We start from the raw sequence: 25,409 nt of genomic DNA on the forward strand, positions 1-25,409 counted from the left end.
CAGCTTTCATTCAAAATGACTGGCAGATCAGAATGTCTCGTGTGAGTCTTTGTGCCTGGTTGTGATTAAAGCCCATGATGCCATTCGATCGTCAATGGTAACTAAAATATGAAAATGTTAATTTTAAAATGTACACAAGATCCGTGCTGTGGGTCCAGGGTGAACCAATGGATTTAAGATACCACTGTCTCTGAATCTCTTCCATTTTTCAAATAAGAATCAATAAAATATTATTGCTTTAATCAATTACTGTTACCCTGCTTAAGAAAAAAGAAAAGAACTCGCCAGAAAACTGTTCATCCAACCGAAGTGAGGTCCTGTTGATATCTGCAGTTGCCCGATTTTGGCACGAGGTGGCGTCGATGTACCAGTAAGGTACCATGGCTGCTCTGCGAATCTAACGAAAAGACCAGCCAGCCGGACACGTGGTGACTGAGAAGGAAACAGAGCGATTAACAGAGCAAGTGAATGAGGGCCACTCGTAGAGGGAGTACAGCCAGGTTCCAGTCCCAGCTCGGATGCCTCTCAACTCCTCAGCCTTAAGCACTTCAGCTTTTACCTTCTTAGAGAAAAGGTCCTTGGCTTAGGGTAGGTCTTTTTGGAGGCAAATAGATGGGATGCTACCACTGAACGCCAAGCACACACCCCGTAAGACAGGGTCAACTAAGGATTGTGGTATCTGAGGGCCTGGACGTGAAAGTGAAAAATTTTAAATGTATCAAGTTTGTTGAGCGGCAAACACAAACGAGACTTTGTGTAGGCAAAGGGTCTTTTTGCTTGGTTATCTCTAGCATTTCTCATTGTGTAGGAAGAGGAAATAAATGAAAGCTGATTCCGTCCATCTACTTGGCTTATCCACAGTCAGTTCACATGGCTCTTGAATTTGTCCCAGTTCCCCGAGCTCACTCTGCCCTTCCTCCTGTCGGCAACACAAAACAGAGGAGTGTCTGAGGGCTGTAGCCAGCTGTCAGTCTCAGGACTGATTGATTTGGCGAAGAGAAGGAGGGAAAGGAGAACAGCAGACCTAACCAGCGTGGCTCTCTGCTTTTGCTTTCCTTTACAAAAATGAAGAAGCACTTGGACCCACAGCACGGATCTTGTGTACATTTTAAAATTAACATTTTCATATTTTAGTTACCATTGACGATCGAATGGCATCATGGGCTTTAATCACAACCAGGCACAAAGACTCACACGAGACATTCTGATCTGCCAGTCATTTTGAATGAAAGCTGTGGCTTAGGGGTGGCATTCCATTCCTTCCCAAATAGACAGTGAATAATATTTACATTTCAAAATGTTTATTTACTTAATTGTAAATATTTTAATGCTTGCCAGAGTCTCGACACTTTCTTATCTGCTAGTAGGCAACAGAGAAGTGCTATCAAATGACAGTAGTATATGTAGGAAGAAAAGGAAATGTTTTTCCTACACCTCAATAATAACATCTCCAAGCATACTCTCTGGGTCATGTTTGAAGAATCACCCAGATAGGGCACAGGTGGATGCAGACAAGTCCCCAGTGTAGCTCAGCCGGGCCCTGGAGCCACTTGAAGCCTTCCCCGCTAGGGTAAGGATAGACAGCCCCCTGGAAGATCTCCTGGGAAAATCCCAGAATTATTTTCTTCTCTTTCCAATCCAGTTCACCCCAAATTCTTCCTCTAAAAGTCTTTGCTTGAAGGGAAGCCAGGTCCAGAACACCCTGTTGTTTGCATCTCAGTGCGTGTGTTTCCTCAACAGGGTTTTAAAGGAGCTTAACTCAGAATTGATGAACAAAACACAACTTTATGTAATCCTTTCTTCTTTCAGATCCACACTCTAGATAGTGAGATTATTGTAAACTGTCAAAATTCTGGTAAAAGCAAAGCTCATGTTTTTGTTTGTTTGTTTGTTGCAATTCCCTGGAAGAGTTTAACAAGTCTTTCTTACGATGTATTGTAGTTTTGCAGCCAAAACATAATGGAAGGTTGGACTTGCAGAAAAAGAGTCTGAAGGGAGAAACTTCATGGCTTGGAAATAGGCTGGAAAAGAAGGGTGAGAGAGACACCATGTTAATGAGTGCTTCTGGAAAGCACGTCTGGGCGTGTAGAAACGCCATTAACTGATAGGAGTGAACAAGTTTGACAGGAGAAAAAGGACTCAGATTGTAATCTAAGATTGAAATGTTGTGTTGCATCCAAGCGGGTTATAAAAAGGTTTCTGGGATATGTGTGGCTGAAGCTCAGAAAAGACCTTAAGGCTTCAGTAGATGGTGACCTGAGAGGCAAGAGAAAACCAGGGCAGGATTTTACTTAGGAAGCTAGAAGTGGAGCAGCCAGGACACCAAACAGCCCTCATAGGCCATGCCAGCACTTGCAGGTAGGTGATTAGCTTGTTGAATCTGCACGTTGGCCCCACTGGGTTAGTTTGATTGACTAAAAGTTGAACTCAAAAGGAGATGGTTGTTTTGAAAAGTCCTTCTAGGAAAAGAAATAGATAATAGGTAGTGACCAAAGAGGACATTTTGTTTAGAAGAATTTAAGATGAGAAAAAATCTTGTACATGATTTCATGCTGATAGGGATGATTCAGAAGAGGGAAGGGCTTTGTAATGCAGAAGAGACGATGGGCAGCAGAACATGCCAGCTCTGAAGGCACAAAGGGATGCGAGGATGGGATTTACAGGGAGCACTGGTGTGGGGCTTGGCCTTGGATCCTGGATGTGGAAGCGTGGCACAAGCCGGTCTGATTGCATATGACCTAGGTCCAAAGAAATGACACCAAGTCAGAGCTAGACAACCTCTCTACCAACTTACCATGGAAGCAAGCAAGCAAGAAGTATTCCTTAATATTTGCTAGACAAATGTACATATTTGCTAGACAAAAAGGCATTACTCAAGAGGATCCAGTTGATGCTGGGAACTGGTTTTGCAAATACAATCAACTCCCAGCTCTGGGCCTCCTAGGGTTGCTGGGCTTCATGTATGTCCATGTTCCTTGCTGCTGGCCCATCAGTCTCAGGCTTGGAGGGTGCTTTGCTTTGGCCAATGAAATATGAATAAAAGTGAGGTGTGTCCTTCGCGGGTAGAAACTTGAAGATCCTTTTCCTGGTGCCACTTTCATTCTTTGCCTTCTGCCTTAAGAAAATTCAGCCTTGTGGGTTATAAAAAGCGTTGGTTATGAAGAGGATATAGAGCAGGCCCTTAGGGGACCTGAAGCTGAGTGCAAGAGACTTTGGTTGTTGCAAGTCATGAAGAAGAACTGGAGAGTCCTGGATTCTCCAACTTTTTGAAGATCACTTGGTCAGCCTCCCCAGGAAATTTCCTGTGTCTGCATCTGGCAATCGGAAATAGTTATAGGTCTGTAGCTGGTCACAAGGAGCTCTGTGCCCATCGGTGAAAGGTGTGGTTGAAAGGCTTTCATACATAGTTTTACAGTATTTGTATAAAGCAGGTGGTTGCGAATGTGAGTATGAGTGTGTGTGTTGGTGGTAGAAGGTAGGGGCGGTTGTCCCAGCTGTTTTACCTAGGCCACAAAACTTTAGTGTCAGCAACAAGTATTTCTTTAAAACATCAATGACTCTAACAAGCCAGCAGTTTTACTAGTGAAAAACTATTTCCTGATATACAATATACTGACTGGCAAAAAAAAAATCAGTTCTGGAATAAAATGGGGACAATATAAAGACTTGTTGGGACTACCCCTGCAGGGTGATCCTCTTTAAATAATGCCACATCCCTGCAGTGAATCTTTGAGTTCTGCAGCCCTCTAGTAATAATGAAGATAGAAAGTAGCTGCTGTACAATACTGGCAATTCTTGATTCTGCTGGGGATTTATTGAATATTGAAATATATCTTTTAAAGACATGATTGGGTGGGTGTTGAGCCCAGTGATTAAGCCACTGTTCAGCCGTATTAGAGTGTCTGCCTTGAGTCCTGGTTCTGATTCTCATTCAGCTTCCTGCTGGTGAGCACCCTGGGAGGCAGCAGGTGATGGCTCCCACCTGGGGGGCAGGAACTGAGTCCTAAGCTCCTGGATTCGGCCTGGTTGAGCCTTGGCTATTGCAGATATATGGATAGAAACTCGTTGTCTCTCTGTCTTTCAAATAAAAAAAAGAATCTTTAAAATGTGATTTCTTTATTAAAATATGTATGTTCACAAATCTCATTAAAGTGCAGATCTTTCTAAGTTGCACTCAAAGGATCATCCCTCACAGCTGAACGTTCACATCTATCTTTGTAAAATCAAAGCATGTTGATGGCACTCTTCCTACCAATGCCCTTAAAACAAGGCACTTTGGCAAAAGTTGACATTAAACAAGGACCTGTTTTAAAAAGAGAACTGTTTCACCCACTGAGGGGTCCAACAGCCTTCGCAAGCAGAAAGGAACCCTTTGTGGAGTCTGCACTGGACCAGTCTTCATGTGGGGAGCTGTGAGGTATCCCTGGTGTCAGTCTCGTGGTCCCTGCTCCAGCTGCACAATTCGCAGAGCTGTCTCTGCACCATTCAAGAACGAGGAGCTCCTACTCATCCCATTCTTCTGGAACCTCTGACAGCCTTTCACATCACTCCAACACACTGGCTTCCATAGGTTGTAGCCTGCTACTTCTTCTAGTAATTGCTAGAAAGACAGGAACCTAAGTGTCCCATGATATTACTATCAACTTTATATAGATGTCCACTGGATCTATCATAAGATTCCCTCTGGCTTTCATTTTAACAACTGCTAGAAACGTTGAACACAACAGTAAACACCAGAAGAAACCCCCAAGAGATTATCACTCTCCAGATAGTACTGAAGAGTTTTGCAAATTTCTGCTTTTTTTAAATTCACACTGTTCATATAGTTCAACAATAATAGCATACTCATGACTTTCTACAGCCTTAACTGTACAAGCAAATGTATTTTAACATGGTGCATAGTTTTGCAAGAGTTTACTTTGTGTCCCCCTATATCATATATTGAAACCCTAATCCCCACTACTTGAGAATATGATTTTATTTTAAAATAGAGTTGTTGCAGATGTAATTAAAGATCAATGTAGGGGCTGCGGGAGAGGACGTCTAGCTCGGATCCCGAACCCAGTCCGCCATGTGCCCATGGCTCATGGCGGGCTGGGCCCGGACATGCCTGGGAGCGGCCTGCTTCCTTCTGGGGTGAGTACGCCGAGGGGGGAGGCCTCCGTGACTGGGCATGTCCGGGACCCACCCAACACCCTCATTGGGTGGTGGGTGAACGGGATTGGGGAGGGGCGCAACCTCGGGCCTGCAGGATTTAACTTCCGGCTGCCAGAGGCGAGCCGAGGGCTGCGGGAGAGGACGTCTAGCTCGGATCCCGAACCCAGTCCGCCATGTGCCCATGGCTCATGGCGGGCTGGGCCCGGACATGCCTGGGTGCGGCCTGCTTCCTTCTGGGGTGAGTACGCCGAGGGGGGAGGCCTCCGTGACTGGGCATGTCCGGGACCCACCCAACACCCTCATTGGGTGGTGGGTGAACGGGATTGGGGAGGGGCGCAACCTCGGGCCTGCAGGATTTAACTTCCGGCTGCCAGAGGCGAGCCGAGGGCTGCGGGAGAGGACGTCTAGCTCGGATCCCGAACCCAGTCCGCCATGTGCCCATGGCTCATGGCGGGCTGGGCCCGGACATGCCTGGGTGCGGCCTGCTTCCTTCTGGGGTGAGTACGCCGAGGGGGGAGGCCTCCGTGACTGGGCATGTCCGGGACCCACCCAACACCCTCATTGGGTGGTGGGTGAACGGGATTGGGGAGGGGCGCAACCTCGGGCCTGCAGGATTTAACTTCCGGCTGCCAGAGGCGAGCCGAGGGCTGCGGGAGAGGACGTCTAGCTCGGATCCCGAACCCAGTCCGCCATGTGCCCATGGCTCATGGCGGGCTGGGCCCGGACATGCCTGGGAGCGGCCTGCTTCCTTCTGGGGTGAGTACGCCGAGGGGGGAGGCCTCCGTGACTGGGCATGTCCGGGACCCACCCAACACCCTCATTGGGTGGTGGGTGAACGGGATTGGGGAGGGGCGCAACCTCGGGCCTGCAGGATTTAACTTCCGGCTGCCAGAGGCGAGCTGAGGGCTGCGGGAGAGGACGTCTAGCTCGGATCCCGAACCCAGTCCGCCATGTGCCCATGGCTCATGGCGGGCTGGGCCCGGACATGCCTGGGTGCGGCCTGCTTCCTTCTGGGGTGAGTACGCCGAGGGGGGAGGCCTCCGTGACTGGGCATGTCCGGGACCCACCCAACACCCTCATTGGGTGGTGGGTGAACGGGATTGGGGAGGGGCGCAACCTCGGGCCTGCAGGATTTAACTTCCGGCTGCCAGAGGCGAGCCGAGGGCTGCGGGAGAGGACGTCTAGCTCGGATCCCGAACCCAGTCCGCCATGTGCCCATGGCTCATGGCGGGCTGGGCCCGGACATGCCTGGGTGCGGCCTGCTTCCTTCTGGGGTGAGTACGCCGAGGGGGGAGGCCTCCGTGACTGGGCATGTCCGGGACCCACCCAACACCCTCATTGGGTGGTGGGTGAACGGGATTGGGGAGGGGCGCAACCTCGGGCCTGCAGGATTTAACTTCCGGCTGCCAGAGGCGAGCCGAGGGCTGCGGGAGAGGACGTCTAGCTCGGATCCCGAACCCAGTCCGCCATGTGCCCATGGCTCATGGCGGGCTGGGCCCGGACATGCCTGGGTGCGGCCTGCTTCCTTCTGGGGTGAGTACGCCGAGGGGGGAGGCCTCCGTGACTGGGCATGTCCGGGACCCACCCAACACCCTCATTGGGTGGTGGGTGAACGGGATTGGGGAGGGGCGCAACCTCGGGCCTGCAGGATTTAACTTCCGGCTGCCAGAGGCGAGCTGAGGGCTGCGGGAGAGGACGTCTAGCTCGGATCCCGAACCCAGTCCGCCATGTGCCCATGGCTCATGGCGGGCTGGGCCCGGACATGCCTGGGTGCGGCCTGCTTCCTTCTGGGGTGAGTACGCCGAGGGGGGAGGCCTCCGTGACTGGGCATGTCCGGGACCCACCCAACACCCTCATTGGGTGGTGGGTGAACGGGATTGGGGAGGGGCGCAACCTCGGGCCTGCAGGATTTAACTTCCGGCTGCCAGAGGCGAGCCGAGGGCTGCGAGAGAGGACGTCTAGCTCGGATCCCGAACCCAGTCCGCCATGTGCCCATGGCTCATGGCGGGCTGGGCCCGGACATGCCTGGGTGCGGCCTGCTTCCTTCTGGGGTGAGTACGCCGAGGGGGGAGGCCTCCGTGACTGGGCATGTCCGGGACCCACCCAACACCCTCATTGGGTGGTGGGTGAACGGGATTGGGGAGGGGCGCAACCTCGGGCCTGCAGGATTTAACTTCCGGCTGCCAGAGGCGAGCCGAGGGCTGCGGGAGAGGACGTCTAGCTCGGATCCCGAACCCAGTCCGCCATGTGCCCATGGCTCATGGCGGGCTGGGCCCGGACATGCCTGGGTGCGGCCTGCTTCCTTCTGGGGTGAGTACGCCGAGGGGGGAGGCCTCCGTGACTGGGCATGTCCGGGACCCACCCAACACCCTCATTGGGTGGTGGGTGAACGGGATTGGGGAGGGGCGCAACCTCGGGCCTGCAGGATTTAACTTCCGGCTGCCAGAGGCGAGCCGAGGGCTGCGGGAGAGGACGTCTAGCTCGGATCCCGAACCCAGTCCGCCATGTGCCCATGGCTCATGGCGGGCTGGGCCCGGACATGCCTGGGAGCGGCCTGCTTCCTTCTGGGGTGAGTACGCCGAGGGGGGAGGCCTCCGTGACTGGGCATGTCCGGGACCCACCCAACACCCTCATTGGGTGGTGGGTGAACGGGATTGGGGAGGGGCGCAACCTCGGGCCTGCAGGATTTAACTTCCGGCTGCCAGAGGCGAGCCGAGGGCTGCGGGAGAGGACGTCTAGCTCGGATCCCGAACCCAGTCCGCCATGTGCCCATGGCTCATGGCGGGCTGGGCCCGGACATGCCTGGGTGCGGCCTGCTTCCTTCTGGGGTGAGTACGCCGAGGGGGGAGGCCTCCGTGACTGGGCATGTCCGGGACCCACCCAACACCCTCATTGGGTGGTGGGTGAACGGGATTGGGGAGGGGCGCAACCTCGGGCCTGCAGGATTTAACTTCCGGCTGCCAGAGGCGAGCCGAGGGCTGCGGGAGAGGACGTCTAGCTCGGATCCCGAACCCAGTCCGCCATGTGCCCATGGCTCATGGCGGGCTGGGCCCGGACATGCCTGGGTGCGGCCTGCTTCCTTCTGGGGTGAGTACGCCGAGGGGGGAGGCCTCCGTGACTGGGCATGTCCGGGACCCACCCAACACCCTCATTGGGTGGTGGGTGAACGGGATTGGGGAGGGGCGCAACCTCGGGCCTGCAGGATTTAACTTCCGGCTGCCAGAGGCGAGCCGAGGGCTGCGGGAGAGGACGTCTAGCTCGGATCCCGAACCCAGTCCGCCATGTGCCCATGGCTCATGGCGGGCTGGGCCCGGACATGCCTGGGTGCGGCCTGCTTCCTTCTGGGGTGAGTACGCCGAGGGGGGAGGCCTCCGTGACTGGGCATGTCCGGGACCCACCCAACACCCTCATTGGGTGGTGGGTGAACGGGATTGGGGAGGGGCGCAACCTCGGGCCTGCAGGATTTAACTTCCGGCTGCCAGAGGCGAGCCGAGGGCTGCGGGAGAGGACGTCTAGCTCGGATCCCGAACCCAGTCCGCCATGTGCCCATGGCTCATGGCGGGCTGGGCCCGGACATGCCTGGGTGCGGCCTGCTTCCTTCTGGGGTGAGTACGCCGAGGGGGGAGGCCTCCGTGACTGGGCATGTCCGGGACCCACCCAACACCCTCATTGGGTGGTGGGTGAACGGGATTGGGGAGGGGCGCAACCTCGGGCCTGCAGGATTTAACTTCCGGCTGCCAGAGGCGAGCCGAGGGCTGCGGGAGAGGACGTCTAGCTCGGATCCCGAACCCAGTCCGCCATGTGCCCATGGCTCATGGCGGGCTGGGCCCGGACATGCCTGGGTGCGGCCTGCTTCCTTCTGGGGTGAGTACGCCGAGGGGGGAGGCCTCCGTGACTGGGCATGTCCGGGACCCACCCAACACCCTCATTGGGTGGTGGGTGAACGGGATTGGGGAGGGGCGCAACCTCGGGCCTGCAGGATTTAACTTCCGGCTGCCAGAGGCGAGCCGAGGGCTGCGGGAGAGGACGTCTAGCTCGGATCCCGAACCCAGTCCGCCATGTGCCCATGGCTCATGGCGGGCTGGGCCCGGACATGCCTGGGTGCGGCCTGCTTCCTTCTGGGGTGAGTACGCCGAGGGGGGAGGCCTCCGTGACTGGGCATGTCCGGGACCCACCCAACACCCTCATTGGGTGGTGGGTGAACGGGATTGGGGAGGGGCGCAACCTCGGGCCTGCAGGATTTAACTTCCGGCTGCCAGAGGCGAGCCGAGGGCTGCGGGAGAGGACGTCTAGCTCGGATCCCGAACCCAGTCCGCCATGTGCCCATGGCTCATGGCGGGCTGGGCCAGGGCGGCCAGTGCGCCATTTGGCGCCAGGCTGTGCCTACTGGCCGCCCGGCCGGGGAGCTCTGGGGTATTGGACATCTGAATCGCTGCTGAGATAGCTCTAGAGTGACCCCACTGTTTCTGGGATCTGAGTCAATCCTAAAGATTCCCAATGCCAGTAACTCTTCCTTTGAAGAACTTCCAATCCCTTAACAATGCTGAGCTTTGAACACCTATCAAGTAAAAGATAAGCTCCGGCTTGTGTAGCAGGCTGGCACCTAATGGTCCTCGGAGCAACCACGTGCAGGTGTGTGATTTACAGCTAGGAACGGTCCCAATCTGGGAAGCCACAGCTGGGATGAGGTTCCCACCAAGGGGTGTATGTGCTGGAATGGGGGCTGCGTTCTATCTAGGAAACAGTTGCAGTCACCCGAGGCACTAGTGTGGGCTGGGATTGGATGCACCAGGCCGGTTCAGATCCCAGCACCATCTGGTGTTATGGAGAAACAGGGTAGATGTGGGACTGACTAGGCTGGGTCTCAATCCCCTTCTGAGCCATGTGTGAGCTGTATGTGGGTATGGACGAGCCATGGCTGGGCTGAAACATCCAACAACAAGAGTCAGAATGGGGTGAAAGCCAGCCAGGAAAAGCCACTGTTCCTGCTAGGACAGGAGGTGAACTGAGTAGGGTTGGCTCAAGAACCCCCTGGCAAGCGCAAAATCTGGCATTGGGAGGGGTTCTGATGGAGGAGCCTGGGCAACTCCTCTGGCAGGACACAGTCCCTGCAGGTAAGCGCGAGAAGCATGATTGGAAACAGCCCAGAATAGGCCATGGAAAGTTTCCCACTGGCATGCATTCGGCATGGGTCAGGAGCAGGCCAGGCTGAATCAGTTCATGTCATCCTCTGGCAAATCCGATCACCAGAACAGAGTGTGGAATGGGCCGGGTTTGGTTGCGACAAAACCAGTACACATTCTGGAACGCCAGGGCGTGGTTGCCTGTACTGGATATGAATGCAACACCCATCCAGCACACGTGAGATCCAGGAAGGGAGGGGCAGAGCTGGCGGGGGGGTTAAGGGGCTGGTCCCCTCGCTGGACAACCACTCCCACTGGAGAGTGTTGGCTGGGATAGAGACAGACACGACTAAGCAAGGCTACAACACCTGTGCGCTGCATGTGGACATGATCAGGGCCACAGCATCAGCTGGCAGAAGCTGGCACTGGGGACTAATTCTGTCGAGTCAAATCACAGGACCACCTAAAGAGTGCATAAACCGGGACAGAGAGACCTGGGAGGGAAAAAGTGGGTTCCCCCTTCTTGGGTCACTATTCCCGTGGGAGGGCATGAAAACTAGGACGGGGGCTGGGATGGCTAGACAGAGGCACTCAACAACATCTGTGAGGGCTGGATGGTTGAGTCGATTAGATAGAACTAAGCTTTAATACCCATTGACAAGTACCAGAGCCAAATGGGATGGGGGACAGACTGGTCTTCTGCTACACAAATTGGCAAACCAGGGTAGGGGGCAGGCTTGGTGGGGGTTATTGTGGGTCGCCCCGACTAGGCTGCAGCTCCCACTGGTTGATGTAAGGGCCGAACCAGACTGGACTGCAACACCCATTGGTTCCAGTGCAACTCGGGACTGAAAACAGAACCAACACAGCAATTGCAACCACCAGCTGATCAGGGTGATGGACTGTGCCGGGCCCTGTGCTTGCTAGAACATACAAGAATCTGGTCTGGGAATACCTCAAAGTATCTTTGGAGATCTCCCCACTTGAACTGCTGGACTCAGAATTCTAACCAAGAAAAGACAGAAGACAGAATAGGACAATCATTCATCTCAGCTACATGTTGGCAGCGAAATATGGGACAAATGGAGACTTCATGATGGACCATATCAATCAGTGGACCACCTCATCGAGCGAAACTGGCAGTGACTCATAACTGGAGAACTATTAACTCCACTTGAGCACATATCTCAGAGCATGCCCCACATATGGGACTTGGGGTGGGCGGGAAACCGGGTGGGGCTTCTCCCTCAATATCCCCTTTTACCTCAGATACATGAAAAAAAAAAAAAAAAGACTATGCACTTTTTGAAAAAAAAAAAAAAAAAAAAAAAAAAAGAAAGACACTTCAAAAAAAAAAAAAAAAAAAAAAAAAAAAAAAAAAAAAAAAAGATCAATGTATACTGCAGGAAGGGGGCCCTAATACCATATGACTGAAGTCCTTGTAAGAAAAGGACAACTTGGACCTGGCGCAGTATCCTAGTGGCTAAGTCTTTACCTTGCATGAGCCGGCATCCCATACGTGTGCTGCCTCTAATCCCAGCAGGCCCTGCTTCCCATCCAGCTCCCTGCCTGTGACCTGGGAAAGCAGCTGAGGAGTGCCCAAAGCCTTGGAACCATGCACCCATGCAGGAGACCAAGAGGAGGCTCCTGGTTCCTGGCTTCGGATTGGCAAAGCTCTGCCCTATGAGGCCACTTGGGGAGTGAATCATCGGGTGGAAGATCTTCCTCTCTGTATCTCTGACTTTCCAGTAAAGACAAACAAATCTTAAGAAAATAAATAGACAATAAAAAAAGAAAAGGATAACTCGACCAATTATTTTATAGAAGCACAAGAGAAGCCTCTACTGAAGCCGCTAGCCCACACTTTTTACAGATGGGGCTCAGAGCTCCTGTAAGCAGCTGGAGACCCATAAGGGTTTTTGATTGCATGATACCAAATGCAAGGCATATGAAGTTGCTTGTGATATGCAGAAAAGCGATCCTTTATAAAGTTGTTCTTCAGGTGGCTTGCAAGTAAGGATGGCAAAGAAGAGGACTTCTGTCTCTGAATGTCCTCGGCTCATGGTGACAGTCTCCCTCTCCTGTCTCTGTATTTCTTGAGCTTGCCTGTTCTCTCTGTCCTACTTCTAACCCTGCTCACTATGCTTTGTTAGTTTTTTTTTTTTATTTTTTTAATTGGAAAGTCAGATTTACAGAGAGAAGGAGAGACAAAGATCTTCTGCCTACTGGTTCACTCCCCAAGTGGCCTCAACAGCCAGAGCTGAGCCAATCCGAAGCCAGGAGTCAGGAGTTTTCTCCAGGTCTCCCACGTGGGTGCAGGGTCTCAAGGCTTTGGGCCATCCTCTACTGCTTTCCCAGACCACCAGCAGGGAGCTGGAAGGGAGGTAGAGCAGCTGGGCCTAGAACAGATACCCACATAGGATCCTGGCACGTTCAAGGCAAGGATTTTAGCCACTGAGCCATTGCACTGGGTCCACTTCCAGTGGTCAACCTAATGGACAAGAAATGATCTCACTTGCTTTTGGATTTGGACTTCACTGTGGCTCAGTGATGCTGAGCATCTGTCCACGTCTTTGTCAGCTGTATCGCCTCCACAGATTTTGTGAAACATCCTTCTGACTTTTTCTGTGATTTTTATTCCCCCCACCATTCTATACTAAAAACAGATTAATGTGCTAATTACAAAGATATTTTTATCTTATGGGCGGAGGAAACAAAAATTGAAGATATAAATTATACTTTAAGATAGGAGTTAGACACGCCAAAGACACTGCCACAAGGCAGTGAACGAGTCCTCGGCCTCACCCAGGGCGGCTAGTGCACCATGTGGTGCCAGGCTTTGCCTGCTGGCCACCCGGCGGTCTGCTCTGGAGCTTTTTAAGATATGTTTGCTGCCTGGGGACACCCATGACTAAGTCCAGTTTTAGTGTAGGTGAGTAGTGAATCTTGGGTGATTCCCAGTGACAGGGTCATGGAAGTTTTAGGCATGCGTGGGGACTGAGACCTGGTGGTTTGGAGGGAAGTACCCAGGAGACAATTACGGTTAGTCAGAAACACCAACCCAATTCGGAATACAGAAATGGCCTGTTTGCCTAGAACATCACTGATCGTCACACACCAGCCCACACCAATACTATGGATGGGGGCCTCTTTGGCAGTGATGGGTACCATTACCCAACTGTTTGGTGGAGTGGTGGAGTGGTCACATTTGGCAGGGTCAAGACTGTATCCAGCACGCGAGAGAACTTGGTCTGGGGGTAGACTCTATGGGGTTGTGTGGGCCCAACCCTGTGGAAATACAAGTTCCCCTAGTTGGACACCCTAACAGGGTTGAGGTTCCCACCAAGGGACACGTGTGCTGGAATGGGGGCTGCGTTCTATCTAGGAAACAGTTGCAGTCACCCGAGGCACTAGTGTGGGCTGAGATTGGATGCACCAGGCCAGTTCTTGGAGAACCAGGGTAGATGTGGGACTGACTAGGCTGGGTCTCAACCCCTACTGAGCCATGTGTGAGCTGTATGTGGGTATGGACGAGCCATGGCTGGGCTGAAACATCCAACAACAAGAACCAGAATGGGGTGAAAGCCAGCCAGGAAAAGCCACTGTTCCTACTAGGACAGGAGGTGAACTGAGTAGGGTTGGCTCAAGGACCCCCTGGTATGCGCAAAATCTGGCATTGGGAGGGGTTCTGATGGAGGAGCCTGGGCAACTCCTAGGCAGGACACAGTCCCTGCAGGTAAGCACAAGAAGCATGATAGGAAATAGCCCAGAATAGGCCATGGAAAGTTTCCCACTGGCACACATTTGGCATGGGTCAGGGGCAGACCAGGCTGAATCAGTTCATGTCATCCACTGGCAAATCTGAACACCAGAACAGAGTGTGGGTTGAGCCGGGTTTGGTTGCGACAAAACCAGTACACATTATGGAATGCCAGGGTGAGGTTGCCTGTACTGGATATGAATGCAGCACCCAACCAGCACATGTGAGATCCAGGAAGGGAGGGACAGAGCTGGCAGGGGGATTAAGGGGCTGGTCCCCTCGCCAGACAGCTACTCCCACTGGAGAGCGTGGGCTGGGATGAGAACAGACCAGATTAAGCAAGGCTGCAACACCTGTGCGCTGCATGTGGACTAGATCAGGGAAAAGCCAGGCTGGGCTGATTATTCCTATGGGTGCAAGCATAAATTAGAGTGGGTGAGGGATGTTTGGGCTTGGCCGCAGCATCAGCTGGCAGAAGCTGGCACTGGGGACTAATTCTGTCAAGTCAAATCACAGAACCACCTAAAGAGTGCATAAACCAGGACTGAGAGAGACCTGGGAGGAAAAAGTGGGTTCCCCCTTCCTGGGTCACTAGTCCCGCGGGAGGGCATGAAAACTAGGACGAGGGCTGGGGTGGCTAGACAGAGAGGCACTCAACAACATCCATGAGGGCTGGATGGTTGAGTTGGTTAGATGGAACTAAGCTTTAATACCCATTGACAAGTACCAGAGCCAAATGGGATGGGGGACAGATTGGTCTTCTGCTACACATACTGGCAAACCAGGGTAGGGGGCGGTCTGGTGGGGGTTATTGTGGGTCGCCCCAACTAGGCTGCAGCTCCCACTGGTTTGATGTAAGGGCCGAGTATGTGCTGGGCAGAACCAGACTGGACTGCAACACCCATTGGTTCCAGTGCAACTCGGGACTGAAAACAGAACCAACCCAGCAATTGCAACCAACAGCTGATCGGGGTGATGGACTCTGCCGGGCCCTGTGCTTGCTAGAACATACAAGAATCTGGTCTGGCAATACCTAAAGGTTTCTTTGGAGATCTCCCCAATCGAACTGCTGGACTCAGAACTCTAACCAAGAAAAGACAGAACACAGAACAGGTCAATCATTCATTTCAGCTATATGTTGGCAGTGAAATATGGGGCAAACGGAGACTTTATGATGGACTGTGTCAATCAGTGGACCACCTCATCGAGTGAAACTGGCAGCGATTCATAACTGGAGAACTATTAAAACCACTTGAGCAAATATCTCAGAGCATGCCCCACATCTGGGACTTGGGGTGGGCGGGAAACTGGGTGGGGCTTCTCCCTCAATATCCCCCTTTACCTCAGATACATGATGGAAACAATATGGACATAATAGTATTACCCACTTCCCTATACCCCCTGAACCTTTTTTTTTTAACCGCAATTAACTATGTAAAGATTGTCAACAACAATACAATAAAGTAAAAAAGAAAAAAAAAAAGAACCAATGTCCATATAGGATCCTGGCACCTGAGAGCTGAGGATTTAGCAGTGGAGCCATCCAGCTGGGTCCTGAAAGCTATTTTATATATATGTATATAATATATATATATATATATATAAAACTATATATATAGTTGTTGTTGAAAAAAAAGATAGGAGCTAGAAAAAGAATGCAAGAACTTAACTCCATGGTGCTGTAAATTTTTTTTTTAACTTTATTCCTGTTGTTGATTTTCCTTTATGGCTTCTCACTTAAGGAATGTATAGTAACTGTGTAATGGAGACTATATCATATCCAAATGTGAAGATACAATGCAGTATGCATCTCTAACTTCCAAACTGAAGATGGACTCCCTATGAAATTGATGGATATATCTTGACAATAGAATGCTGGACTGTCTGCCAATGAATGTACCAGCAATGTCAGGACACACTGAAATAGCAGATAGATGGACTTATGCCTGCTTACGAAGAACTATACTACTGTAACAATATGGGGGAAATCAGTTGATGGGAGGGAGTTTGGGAAGGGGTAAGGGAAATCCCAGAGCCTATGGAATTATACCATAAAACTAAAAATATTTAAAATAGAAGAGAAAAAAAAAACCAGGGATAGCTGTGGGAAGACATCTCGAATCTTTTGCAAAATAGCTAGTTGAATCTCCTCTGGAAGTCCCAGAAGCAATTGATAAGATGAATGGACAGGAGACTTTCTGGTCTGCAGATTTAGATAAAGGACTTGCTGGATGAACGAATTGTGAATTGGGGCGCTGTCTCTTGCTGTGCCCCTGATGACTACAGGACAGCCTTTTTTAAAAAGTCTGGCCCTGGCAATAAACTTCTCGCTATCTTACCATCACAGTATTCCACGTGTGTTACTATGGGCACTGCTGAAGAGTGAACAAAGGACCCAGCATGATAGATAGCCTAGTAGCTAAATATTTGCCTTGCACATGCCAGGATGCCATATGGCGTCAGTGTGAGTCCCAGCCATCTAACTTCCTGCTTGTGGCCTGGGAAAGCAGTAGAGGATGGCCCAAAGCCTTGGGACCCTGTACCCACATGGGAGACCTGGAGGAAACTCCTGACTCCTGGCTTCGGATTGGCTCAGCTCTGGGTGTTGCAGCTACTTGGGGAGTGAACCAGCAGGCAGAAAATCTTTGTCTCTCCTTCTCTCTGTAAACCTGCCTTTCCATTAAAGAAAAAATTCAAAAGTACAGAAAATAATAAGTGTTGGCAAGGTGTAAAAAAAACCCAGCACATTGTGTACCTGTGGTAAGGATATAAAATAGTACAGTCTCTATCAAAAATAGTGTGAAAAGTCCTCAAAAAAATTAAACATGAGAGTATATAACTTAGCAATCCTGCTACTAAATATATGTAACAAAAATAGCTGGAAACAATGTTACAGGTTTGCCATCCTCATGCTCTTTGAGGCTGGAATTGCAAGGAGAGAAAATCATCATTGTTATCACTCTTGAGAAAGCAAGCAGCAGAATATGTCCACACTCCGTGTTTCTTGGGATTCGGAGAACGCTGGTACCGTTCTCCCCACATCCATGCCAGCAGGTGTTGTTAGTAGAGTTCTGAATGTAGGCCAATCTCACTGGAGTTAGGTAGAACCTCAGTGTGGTTTTTATTTGTATTTCTTTGATAATTTTTCATGACTAATAACAATTTGAATTTGCTCTTTTGAAAAATGTCTGTTCATTTCCTTCACCCATTTCTTCACAGGGTTGTTTATTTCACTGTCATTAAGTTTCTGAAGCTCTTTGTAAATCCTGGATATTAGTCCCCTGTCACTTGTGTAGTGTGCAAAGATTTTCTCCCCTTCTGTTGGTTGCTTCTTCACTTCGTTGATCGTTTCCTTTGCTGTACAGAAGCTTTTTAGTTTGATGTAGTCCCATTTGTTTATTCTGGCTTTGATTAGCTGTGCTTTGGTGTCTTTCTAAGTCTTTCCCAGTTCCCATATCTTGGAGAGTGCTTCCTATATTTTCCCCTAATAGTCTGATGGTTTCTGAGTGTAGATTCAGTTTCTTGATCAATTTATAGCTGATTTTTGCATAAAGTGATGGGTGAGTGTCTTGCTTCTTACTTCTACAGGCTGCTATCCAATTGTCCCAACAGCATTTGTCAATGAGACCCAAGGGACATGACATTTGCATATGAGAAAGTGGCCTGTACTTCTATATTTATGGCAGCACAATCTACACTGGCAAAGATATGGAAACAACCCACATGCCCATCCAAAGAGGAGTGGATAAAGAAACGGTGATACATCTACTCTATGGAATACTACTCAGCCATTAAAAAGAATGAAATTCTACCATTTCCAACAAAATGGTCTCATTTAGAGACCACTATGCTCAGTGAAATAAGCCAATCCCCAAAGTATACACATCATTTGTTCTGTCTGATATAAGGCAACCTTCATGCAAAACACAAGATCCTTATTATATAGGTAAACATGCATGTACATAGTCACCTAGAGGAGCCATGTAGTACAGACTCTCATATTGAGATGTGATAGTACAATGCAGTATGCATCTCTAACTTCCAAGTTGAAGACGAGCTCCCAATGAAACTGTTAAATATAGCTTGACAACAGGATGGTGAACTCTGCCATTTTTCCATACCTACAATGTCAGGATCACTTAAAAAACAAAATGATGGACTTACCACTGTTTTTGACAGACTATACTATTGGAATAATATAGGGGAAATCAGTGAGGGAAGGGAATTTGGGGAAGGGGGAGGGGAAATCCCAAAGTCTATGGAACTGTATCATAAAATTAATTAATTAACTTAAAAACAAAGGTGTAGAGTAAAGGAACCATGAAGAGCACTAGCTCTTATTTCTTTTCTTTTGTAAAGCCATGCCTTCTCTTGGAGGAAAGCTTGCCAAGCAAGGAAATGAACATATAATTGCAAGTTAGTGTTGCTGACAAGCCATTGCTGTTTTCATTAATAATAAGAAACGTTCGGATTTCCATATGGCAAACAGACCTTGATTTCAATACTAATTCCACAACATGGAACTCATGGGATCAACTGAAGATTCCTGTTGATCTTTGCCCAGGTTGGCTTCCAGAGTTTGGCAGGGTACAGGGACATCTCCTGGAGAAATCAGATTAGACAAATATCATATGGCACAGCTCCCCAGGGAAGAGGATTAAATGAATTAAGAGCTTGACCTTAGGGTCACGCAGGAACCTGTAGTAAAGGGTCTCCCAGAACTACAACAGCAAATGAAGCTCTCCCTACAGTGCTCACCAGGGCTGGGTATCCCACAGGGAGATGCATTTCTACTCGTGCACTAGTAACTACAATTTCCTTCATTTGCCTTCCCTGGGAGAGCAGGGCTGAAGCCATCAACAAGGCTAAGCAAATCCACCTGCCCAGCCATGGACGTTCTCATGGGATAATGTGAGAGAAAAGAGGATGAGAAGCCTGAATGCTACCATCTTCTTCAAACAAATAGGTTTGGTTTCCCAGTATATATCTTTAGAGTGATTACTTTGCTATGTATCTATTTGCATAATGGCTTATATTCAAGGTACACAATATTACGATTTGATATATTTATACATTACTAAGTGATTACTGCAATAGAATTAATTAGTATACTCATCACCACATTTAGTTAGGAAGATTTCCATTATGGTCAATAAAAGTTCTGTCTGTGGTATTGGTTCTTTTAAGTACTTTGTGCTTCCATTTCATATGCACTTACTAATCTAGATTTATAGTTGCAAAATCAAGAATGATCTATATTATATAGTAATCTATATTAACTTGTATTTGATCTAGAGATCCTAACAGGATTGTGCTTAAATCTCATTGTAATTGTGGATGTGAATTTGCCAAGTGATCTTTTGATTTTATATATTTTAAATTTACATGATGTTACATTATCAAATATATACACAAATGGTATTGTTTTAACTTTCTATGACTTTTTTTAAAGGTGAATTTATTTACCTACCTAAAAGGCACAGTGGCCCAGAAAGAGGGAATGATGGGGAAACAGAGAGAAAAATTGATTTTCCATATGTTGGCTTTACTTCCCCAAGTGCTCATAATAGCTGGAGCTGGGCCAGGCTGAAGCCAGGAGCCAGGAACTCCATCCAGGTCTCCCACATGGGTGGCAGCAACCCAAATACTTGGGTCGTGATCTGCTATTTTCCAGGTACATCTACAGGAATGCTGGATCAGACACATGGACTAGCTGGGACTCAAATTGGCACTCTGCTATGGGATGTGGGGTGTCCCAAGTCACAGCCTAATTCACTGTCCCAAACGTCTGTGATTTTGAGTAATCCTTTCATATTGATCTTCTTTATCCCTATAATGCCTTTTGCTTATTACAGTAGACTGGTTGGCTTACACAACAGGAAATTTCTTACAGTTCTGGAAGCAGCATGGATGGGATCAAAGCAGCAGCAGGACTGGTTTCTGGTGTGGCTTCTTTGCCTGGCTTGTAGAGAGTCACTTGTTCTCCGTGTCCTGACATGGCCTTTCTAGGTGTCAGGAGAGCAGCCTCTGGTCTCACTTCCTCTTCTTACAGGACACTAATCCTATCAAATCAGGGCCCAGGTCCTATGACCTCATTTTACCTTAATATCCTCCACAGTGTTCCTGCCTCCAAAAGACACACTGAAGGTCAGGGTTCAACATACTAACATGGAAGAAGGAAGGAACTACACATTTAGCCTGTAACACTTAATGTTACTCGAGTCTTAACAATTTATTTGGAGAAATTTTTTCTCCTTATTTCATTTTCTTTCACTTTAAACTCTTTTATTTATTTATTTATTTTTTTTTTAAATTTTTATTACAAAGTCAGATATACAGAGAGGAGGAGAGATAGAGAGGAAGTGGAGCTGGCGGGATTAGAACCAGCGGCCATATGGGATCAAGGCGAGGACCTTAGCCACTAGGCTATGCCGCCGAGCCCTAAACTCTTATTTTATTGGTCTGTGTGACTTGTTATAAATAACACATATTGAAATAGTGTTTTATTGTCCAGCTTAAAATTTTTTCAATATAATCCACATTATAGTCTATAACCATATACTACACACATGTGTAGAAATGACTGTCCATGGTATTTTATATTCATTTTAAAAATAAAAATGTTACATAGTACATTTTCTTCTTATATAATATTGTTATTTCTACTCCTGTTTGAGGTATAAATTCCTAATTTTCTTCAACTGTGTAAAATGCTCAATTTCTCTCTGAAAGTTGGCGTTCGGAGGTGATTGTTTAGCCTAGCAGTGTAGGCCTGAATGCCTTTGTCCCGGGCTCAGTCTCCTTACTCCAACTTCCTGGTAATGCACATACTGAAAGGTGGCAGGTGATGGTTCACGTCGTTGGGCCCTGTGACCCATGTGGGAGACTGGAATCTTTGGCTCTCACTTGACCCAGGCCTAGCTACTTGGGGAATTGGAGGATGGATGCATGTATAGAATTCTGCCTCTGCCTTTCTGCCTTCAAATAAAATTGAAATAAATAATTTGTATTAAATTATTATACTTTTAAAATAAAATAAAAAGGGTTAATGAGGACCCAACACGGTGGCTCAATAGGCTAATCCTCTGCCTTGCAGTGCTGGCATCCCATATAGGTATCTGTTCTAGTCCGGGCTACTTCACTTCCCATCTAGCTCCCTACTTATGGCCTGGGAAAGCAGTGGAGGGTGACTCAAGTGGAAGACACAGAAGAAGCTCCTGGATCTTGGCTTTGGATGGGCTCAGCTCTAGCCGCTACAGTCACTTGAGGAGTGAACCAGCGGAAGATCTTTCTGTCTGTCCTCTCTATAAATCTGCCTTTCCAATAAATAAATAAATCTTAAAAAAAAAAGAAATTGAGGATTTAAAACAGGCTAAGTGGTAGTAAATGATTAGCACAAAGCAAATATACAATGGGTTATTCAAGTCAAAATGGTCAAGGGTTTTTGTTTAGAAAAGTCAGTTCCTGTCTGTTTTGTGTCTACTCAGGTTCAATTACTATTGTGCAGTTGACCCTCAGGTGTTCAGCGTCTGTTTGCTAAGCCAATACATGACTGAAGTCCTGTGATGCAGAAACAATTTTTAAAAATTGCTCATTACCAATATTTGAACTGAAGTGAAAGGACATCACTGTCAATTAGTTTTAAAAGTACAAAAATGATTTCGCTATTTGGGGGAAGAAATTAGATTTTCATGTTCAAGCTCCGGTACCTTTTATTCTCAAAGCAATGCCACAGGACAGACTTGGGTTTGCAGCTAGAGAGGAGAAAATAAAATTAGAAGCGTCATATGACTTGCCCAAGGACAAGCCAATTGGCTGAAAAAACTGCAACAGCTGTCCAGTTCTTGAACTCCAAACATAGCTTGCTACCAAGGGGGATATCTCTGAACCAGATAGTCACATCTCACTTTCCTGTCCTTCTCTACACCTCCAGGCTGTATCTGACAAATTGGCACACATGGCTACGAAAGTTTCTTCTGGACAGATGAGACTCAGTGTGATGTTCCCCGAACCAACAAGCACATTTTGTTGGATGTGCCTCCTGTGAATGGTGGGTGGCAGAGGGGATGCTTGGTTGCTTCCAATGTTTGGTATGAAGTAGAACAAGCCCACAACACAAAGTAGAGTTCTCACATTGATCGCAGCTGGGGACAGGTGCAGTACCAAGGAGACTTTAGGATCGGGAATCAGAAATAGATTCAGACCTCAATGGCTGTTTTCAGCATTCATATGTCATAAGAGTTCCAGGGAATGTTCTTACGTTCCTGGTGCCTCAAAGAAGATTATCTGGACTTTCTTGTCTGAATGAAGGTACTAAAAAAAATTATGGGAAATGGAATTCAACAATAAATTTATTTCAGTGCATACCCTTCTGAAACTCGGGCATGGTTTTTTCATAATATGCATTTTCCGTGTGCTTTTAAAAAAAATTCCTCAGGTAATGGGACAATTACCGTAATTACTTTATTGGTTGCTGGGGTGCTGTGATGTACTTGTTGCAGAGCACCTAGAATCTTGGTATCATTTTTCAAATGTAATCATGGTGACTACTCTAAAATCTTTGCTTTTGGTCTACATTTACGATACGACTCGGTACACCCACATTTCATGTTAGAGTGCCTGGGCTTGAGTGGCTCTGCTTCCAGCACCAGCTTTCTGCTAATGTGTACCCCCAGGAGGCAGCAGGCGATGCTTCAAGTGCCTAGAGCCTATGTGGGAGACCCAGATGCAGTGCCAGACTCCTGGTTTCAGCCTGGCAGAGTCTCAGATATTGAGAGCACTGGAGGAGTAAACCAAAGACTTGAAGATGATGTCTCTCTGTTTTTCTGCCTTGTAAAATAGAATAAAATAGAATAAATAAAAAATATTAGCTTGAAAGAAAAAGTGGGAAAGTGTGATGACAACGTTGAAAGAACTTCAAAATGGAGTTGGCAGATCACTAACAAAGATTTGTGCAGGGTTCTACTGGCTGCCTAGGAGCAAACACTTCAGTCACATTTAGCATCTATAAAACAAATGCTTCCATTTGCCAAGCTGCCTACAAGAGGCTATTGACTCTTGCTTTATATCCATCTGAACTAAGACTATAATTCTTTATCTTGTCTCCATTACATGTGCTCTGTCACAAAGCCCTGGTTCTCCACTCCAACAAATGTTTGCCCATGAAAGGATGTGTATAGCTTTGAAAATCAACCAACACTTTCTACTCAGAGTAAGCTGCTACCCTCCCTGCTCTCTACAGAACAGTAACTGGGAGTTACTGGAACCCATACCTCCTCATTTGTAATTCCTAAGACCCCCCCAAAAATTCTTTTCACTTTTGCAGTTCTTGAGTTTGGAAGGATTGAATAAAAAGAAACTTTTAAAGGTCTTTCAAATTAGCAGTAAGAAAACCTGTGCGAGGGTTTGAGATGCTTACAACAATGTGGGAAATGTCCCTCATCCCCTTCAGAGTGTGAATTGTGAAATCCAAAAGACAGCTATCCTTTTGGGCAAATTCTGCACATGTCCCTGTCCTCACAGTTGGAATTCGTGGAAGTCTCCCGTGGTTTAGGAATAATTAGTATCAGTATCTGCTTTGGCAGTGCTGGGTTCAGGAAACCACATCTCCAAGTACGGGCTTCAGGGTGTGCTAAGCATTTTTGAATGCAAAGAAATTGGAAGACCACGGACGCTACCTCAGCACCAAGGATTTGTTTTCCTGATACTCCTCCTTAACCCCATCATGGAAGAGCTCTCTCTGGATTTTCCTTATTTAACTGAGGAAGCATCTTCCAAAAGAAATGGAATTGTCTTAAGCTCTCTCCCTGTGGGACCCTCTTAAATAACCCGTGAAGATGAATAGCCAAAGAAGTCACCAACACCCAGGGAGACTTCTCATCTTCTCTTCTTTGAGCAGCTCTGAGAGACTGAGTGGCTTGAGTGGAGTCTTGATCTGCTGCTGATTATGATAATTTCGTTTGGAGCCAATATTTTGGTGCAGTGGGATAAGCCACCACCTGCAATGTCAGCATCCCATTCATGCCAGTTTGAGTCTTGACTGCTGTACTCTTTGATCCAGCTCCTTGTTAATGTGCCTGAAAAGGCTGCTGAAGATGGCCAAGTACTTGGATCTCTGTACCACATAGGAGATCCAGATGGACTCCATGACTCTTGCTTTCAACCTGCTCAGGCTGCAGTGCTGTAGCTTTTCGTGTAATGAACCAGCAGAGTGAAGATCTATTTGTCAATCCCCAATCTATCCCTGCCTCCCAAATATTTTTTTTTCAAAGGACAACTTTGTTCACAGAAAAATTCCATCCTCTGACCCACCATAACTTGTTCATAACCTGCTGTCTTTTCTGTTCCATTTACTTTCCAAAGAAAATCATTTGCAAGCTTCTGTTCCTTGGGTCCATTCATTTCCCCTAAAATTCTTTGCTACCCCTCAAGATTACTCCCCACTCCCTCTTTCCTCTGAAGGAGAATATATAAACATCTGAAACTCACTGAATCACTGATAATCACTGTCCTATTATTTCCCCCATGCACATTAAAGAAATGTGTATGCTTTTCTCTTATGTATCTGCCCATTGTAAGATCATTACAGGGACTCCTCAGAGGGCAGAGGAAAATTGCCTCCTGACTCGACAGAAAAACATTCCCTTGCATATTTCCCAGAGCTGTTCCTCCAGTACCCAAAATGAGGGTACCTGCTATTGTAGTGCAGAAACAGTGAGAGGAGGAAATAGAGAGACAGGGTAAAAAGCTGAAAGCCTAAGGCTCATTTAGCTGAATAAACTATTTCCCCAGTTACATCAGCTGAGTCAAGTAACCATTTCCCAGTTCAGCCTCTGTTTGTGAAATTTATGGAACCGGGGCTTTGCCCTGCAAGCTTCCACAGGTAGTCCTGGCTTTGACCCCCTCCTGCATTCAAGGTGCCAGCTGCTGACAAGGCTGGTCCCTCAGGGGTGTTGTGATAATGCTTTACCTCTTGGAAGAAAAGTGTGTTATCTTTTATGTTCAGCTCCAAGGAAAACACACACAGAGTTGGGAGCACACCCTCCCCAACAGTCCATTAGACACGCAGCCTGAAGTCACGCATGAGGTGGTTGCCCGACCCTTTGAAGCAGGACAAAGCTTACTTTAAGGTCAATGAAGCCTTTTTTGGAAATAGATGCTCTTCCAGCTGGGTTAGTGGACCATGTACATTGCATCATCCTGCGTTGATATATATATTCTAAAATCCCCTCTTCATCCAGCCAAAGCCTGTGGACCTGCACCCTTTATCACAGAAGAGCAGAATGCCCCACACAGGAGACCAAGAGTTGGCTTTGTCCCTCAAGGCTTTAGCTCTGGGGCCAGTAAACAGTGTTTTCCACTCTGTTTTC

Source organism: Ochotona princeps, chromosome 12 (genome assembly GCF_030435755.1).
Source record: "Ochotona princeps isolate mOchPri1 chromosome 12, mOchPri1.hap1, whole genome shotgun sequence".
In the NCBI taxonomy this organism is placed as follows: Eukaryota; Metazoa; Chordata; class Mammalia; order Lagomorpha; family Ochotonidae; genus Ochotona; species Ochotona princeps.